Source organism: Chanodichthys erythropterus, chromosome 3, assembly GCF_024489055.1.
Source record: "Chanodichthys erythropterus isolate Z2021 chromosome 3, ASM2448905v1, whole genome shotgun sequence".
NCBI lineage: Eukaryota > Metazoa > Chordata > Actinopteri > Cypriniformes > Xenocyprididae > Chanodichthys > Chanodichthys erythropterus.
Genome location: NC_090223.1, coordinates 48354593 through 48360624, shown reverse-complemented (window position 1 = coordinate 48360624; position 6032 = coordinate 48354593).

Below are 6032 nucleotides of genomic sequence, written 5' to 3'. Positions count from 1 at the left end.
TGCACTCATGAGGGTGGGATGGTGTCCACTTGGAGGCTAGTGCCCTGTGCAGACCACATATTGTGTAAATATGAAACAATGGTTGTGGAATCATTGTAGTATAAAGCTTTTACTGAAATGAAAACATGAAATTGCTGCCATTGATCAACAACAAATCCAACATACATGGCCTTTGGTTACTGTTGAAGCTTTTTTTCCACCACAGAATAAAAAAGCATAAAAGGTAATTGTGACTTTTTATCAAAAATATTTTTTATTTTGCAATTCTGAGTTTATGTCTCACAATTATGACTTTTATTATTCTCAGAATTGTGATAAAAAGTCACAATTACCTTTTTTTATTTTCTATTTATGGCTGAAATAAGCTTTCCTAGGTTCATCATGTGTAAGGGGGAAAACCATAGAGATGCACAATCCAGCACACATTCTTCCTCCTCTCCTGATCCTGATCAAACTTCTCCTCTCCTCCTTCATCCATTCCTCTCCCTCACCCAGATATTATTTTCTCTCTGCTCCTCTGTGTTGTTCTTCATACACACTGAACAAATCCAATTCAAAGAGTCCTATTTTACTGAGACTGGAATCTGCCAAATATTTAAGTGATCTGCTAAAAATACTTATCAATTGTTTCAGTATGTGTTATATGTATATTTTCAATACTTATGAGCTGCTGTTGTTGCAGAAGTAAAGGTTTTATCCTATATTTAATGATTGGAACATTGGGTCTTCATTTCTGACTTGCTGTGTTTAAGCATTTGCAAATAAGATGAGAAAGATCCATGATTTTGGTATGAGGTCAGCTTATATGAAAAGAAAATTCAAGCATTTTAGAAACATGTTAATTGACTGCATTTTGTATGAAAACGACATGAATTGTATTAATAGTATGGCCACAACAGACAGATGTTCTGCTAAATGTGTTTAGAGTTTTGAAAATGTGACTACAGATTGGACAAAAGTATGTTAGCAATTGAAAAAAACTGTATTTCACAGTCTATTCTAGTGATGAAAAATGCAACACCTCTGCAGAGTCTCCATACTGTAAAACAATGAGAGATGTAGGCATCTATTTTGAAATGTTTCAGACCTGCTCCATCTGTTCTAATTTCCTGTTCATATCCTGTTCTGCCTGTGTACTTTATGCTGGTGTCTATCATAAGATAAGGCTATAGAGAGAAAGCAGAACAGAGAAGAACTGGACCTTTCCTCATGCATATTTTCTATCAATCATGAAATAAATCATCAACAAAGCAGCACAATGTTCAAATAAAATAACATTTTAGATTTCTCGATTTGCAAAAAAAATGAAAACAATGTGTGCTGTCACGATGCTAGTGTGAGGTTTATTTTTGTAGGATTATTTTGTGTTTACGTAAATTGAGTAATTTGGTTAGTGTTTATGGGGTACTTATATCACATTATTGTTATGGATGGGGAATTGGCACGCTGACTATGTACGGGAGAAGACGGAGCAAGCTGTAACTCATGGTGCTCCTAACAGCATGAGCTACGACAAAAGTCAGTAAAGCTTCATCTCTCCGTGTTTGCCTCTATTATCCATATGTCGAACCCATCTACGAGAGACTCGCATTGTCGCAAGACAACACTTTGGGGAACGGCTTCAGCGTGACAGCTCCTGAAGCATGTGTGCAAGTGTAATGGAGGCCAACTAGTAGTCGTTGTGCGAGTAAACCTCACTCCTCTGATCTCAAGAGATGCTCTAGCGACTGACGCTAGGGCTTGCAGCCTTTAGCCTCCTTGTTAGAGCGTCTAACTCCCATGCCGGAGACCCAAGTTCAAGGCCCTCGCAGATCGGGGCGAGTAAGACCTGGGTGAGGGGTTACACAACTAGTCCAGTTCTGATTGTGATGTGACGTGGCGTGTGACGACGTAACGTGGAAGCCACAGAGGGAGCCAGCAACACAACAACATCAGCTTTCTGCTCTTCAGCAAGCGCTCTATCTGTATCACTCTATGTGTCTGATGGGGAGTTTGAGACGGCTTTTAGCTCTTTTTCAGCTCTCAAACGCTAGCTCCAGCGCTCAGACTCGGGATACAAAAGCCTGCTCTGCAGCTTCTTCCTCCTTGAGTGAGTGCTTGATGTTGGGTTTGGTTCTCAGCATCAAAGCAAGTGATTTGTATGACTCGCCAGCCCACTCACCTCAGTATGAGGAGCTTGTGGAGGTTATTACCCACGCAATGGTGAAATTAAACATTGACTGGCCCGCCAAGAAGTGGGAAGCACAAAAAAAAGAGTAAGCTTGATGAGACCTCCAACGTCAAGCTGTTCTTTCTCTGAGAAAGCCGTAATCATCTCGTGTTTTGAGCCCCACAGTGCATAACTATATCATCGTAGGGTTCAAGGTGTACTTCTAAAGTATAAAGTGTACTCCTAAGTATAGAATAATCATAATTACGAGTTGACAACTTGTTGAACTGTTCATATCATAGAGGAAACCGTCAAACTGTAAAAACCAAAAGAAGAGAGTAAACGCCAACAATACAAATGGACAAAACTGTACAGTCATCATTAATCACTTCAGAGCATCACAGATTCAGTTTGTTTGGGAAAATGTCTCCAAGGACGGAAGCCGCTTCTGAGAAAGGCCAATGTTATATCAATAGATCACATGACAAAAGATTTGACATAAAAAAAAAAAAAATAAGTAAACATTTGTAACAAACTTTATAGACTAATTCGTAAATTGTTATGTTGTATGCTTAATGTATTTAACCTAATGTACACAACATGATCTATTTGACACTTTTATGGGCGAAACAAAGTGTGTGAACAAGGTAACCACAAGCTGAGAACACATAATCAGCATTGAAAAAGTGGCTAATTACTCTACTTGTGTTGGGTAACTGTTCTGTGGGCCGAATGAAATTGTTCATTTATCAAAAATAAAATGTCTTGTTATCTGTTCATCATCCTAATAAAATAGAATCACATTGGTGATTGGTGACATAAGCCTAATTTTCACTAAAATTACCCAGAACAATTTGTCCCAGGTATACTTTTTTCCCCCAGACCTGTTGCTGTCTGCGTTTCCGTCGCTTTCTAAAGTAACATGAATCAATGTAGGACTGCGTGCGACTTTCCAGTTCCCACTGGATTTTGTCCTCTGTGTACAAACTTAATAAAGCCTGAACCTCGTCGTTGGTCCATTGTATTTTTAAACTCCATTTTTGATTCGAATAGCAAACAACTCTTGCTGCACTCATTGCAACAGACTTTTAAAATGCTGCGTGGAGTCAACCAATCAAAATGCTGCATGAACTCAACCAGTCAGCATGTTCAGTGCCCAAGGCCCTCCCCCGAAAGTTCGTGAACTTTGAAAAAGTACTACCTCGTGAGCAGGGACTTTCTGAATGCAACATTGTCAGGTGACCCTGGCACCATAACAGGTCCATGTTATGAAGGAGGTTGAGAGTCTATATGAATGGAGAGTCTGGACCAGTGAAGGAAAAGACCATCAATGTGTTTGTTTATCAATCCCATAAAACATAGCTCATCACAGTGTGTTATATGGGATTGTCTTCATAAGGAATATATGCAATGCTGCCTTGAAGTATCATAGTAATGAGGTATCATACCATTATCTTTTTCCTTTTGAAACAGACTATGACGATGGGTTGTTTTGAAACAGTCATCATTTATTTTCAGGTAGAAATACAACATCAAATCTATGATGTAAAAAGAAAGCTGTTCCACAATGCCTGTAAAGCTGCGATATCAAAGAATCAATCACCAGATCACACCAACACTACACAAATGGATCTTGTTGTTGAGGGGTCTGGGACAGTAGTTGTTGACTTCAATAATCTAGCCCAAAGGAACACAGCTAGAAGACATTGTTCTAGCAAATAACTTTGGACAATGTCAGCGCAATGTGACTTTAAATCTGTCACTCAACATTCCCATAGGAGCCTCTGCTATGAATACAGGCTAAAGGTTATTTTCCAGCCATAGCATTTTTAGGGAGGAACATAAGAGTATTGTTAACCCAAAATAATACCAAAAACATTTATGCGTTAGAAACTGGTTGATGAAACATCAACTCTGAAAGCAGAACACTCTTGAAGAACAACTCTCTGACACCTTCATGGCAACTCGAAAACAGGAAGTAACACGTACAAATTCACACATGTATCATCAGTGTTAATCAGCATTTGGTTTCAGGGTTATTCATTTAAAAAATAAATAAGTGTAACACTTTATTTTAGTGTCTTTGTTGCAACTGTCCTAACCCTATGGTCAGTGCGTGTTAATTTATATTACTCAATACTTAAATGTATTACACTGTAACAAAACAACATTTAAAAAAAAAAAAAAAAAACATAAATCATTTTTAGATGTATAAATAAATATTTTTTTAGATACTCTTTAACATCAATAAGCATTAATGAACCTGTGTTTCACCCTCTGAAGAAAAGGTTATTAGAAATGAAAGGTCTAGTGTAAGTTCTACCAGGAAGACTCAATGTTACGTCACCCAGTAGTTTAGATCTAATCTATCATTATCTTACACTTGGAGTATAAAGGATTGGTACTTACACATGTCTGAGTTTGCAGATGTTGACGCCAACCTTCACCTCCATCCTCCCCACCACCACCAGGATGGTCCCTGTCCATACCTCCCAAGGGGTCGGCTACGCCCCTGCCTTCATCTTCAGGCAGGAAATGCAGAGTCCGCAACCCTTTAGGATGTGAGCTATGGACGGGGCCTACGCCCAAGAACTTTCTTACAATATTTTGCTTGCTGATTGTTAATAAAAATCATTATTACGTTATCTTGCTTCTCAGGTCTTTCTGGTAGAACTTTAAAGGGTTCATGTAAGTATTATGTAAACATTTAAGACATATAGAATCTTTTTTTTGGCATGGATTGTTCTTTAATATTCTGTCAAGAACCCTATATAGAATCCCACGGTGCTGTTTTGAAGCTTTACCCGAATGCTGTATGTGTCATATTAACAATATTATTAATTGAATCGGGGTCCAGCGAAACACACTGAAAAAAGAAAAAGGAAAGAGAAAGAAAGACAGTAGCATTTTTTATGCTTCTTATAGGGTTAGTTCACCCAGAAGTTAAGTAATAAGTAAAGTTTGTGGAAAGTGAATCTGTTCTCAGAATCTTTTCTATTTCCTTAAAGGGTTAGTTCACTTAAAAAAGGAAATTCTGTCATCATTTACTCACCCTCATGTCATTCCAAACTCGTAAGACTTTTGTTCATCTTCGGAACACAAAAGAACATCTTTTTACTGATATCTGAGCGCTTTCTGTCCACTAACAACCTATGCAACTACCACGTTCAAGCCTCAGAAATGTACTAAAGATATTGTTAAAGTATGAAGCGATGCAAGTGCTTTATTTACACATGAAAAAAACAATTTACAACTTTATTAAATATTAAAATATTTATCTCCAATGGGCATTCACAAGAGCACCATGATGCATGCATGTTTTGATGTGAGAGCAGACGTTAGCAGGGTTAAAAGCACTTGCATCGCTTCATAAAACTGAGGTTAAACTGCTGGAGTCACATGGAGTACTTCAGTGATGTCTTTACTACCTTTCTGGGCCTTAAAATGGTAGTTGTGTGGTTGTCAGTGGAGGGACAGAAATCTCTCAGATTTCATCAAAAATATCTTCATTTGTGTTCCGAAGATTAACAAAGTTTTATGGGTTTGGAACGACATGAGGATGAGTAATTAATGACAGAATTTTCATTTTTGGGAGAAAATTTCATTTCAAAAACTCACTAACAGTCTTTGGTTTCTCAGTCGACGAAAAGATCCTCTTTAACACCTTTAAATGTCTGAAAACCTTCAATTTGCACTCAAGTATATTCTTTTAAACTTAAAATTTTTGCTGAAGTGTACTTCTTTTTCACAAGGGTATCCTAAATCATGTATGTTAAAGAGCCTTGCATACATTAAATAATGTAACAGTTTACACACTGACACCATGTAGCCTATTTTCAATTTGTTGTACATTAGCTGCCATCTTTTCCCCGCCTCCCTCCCT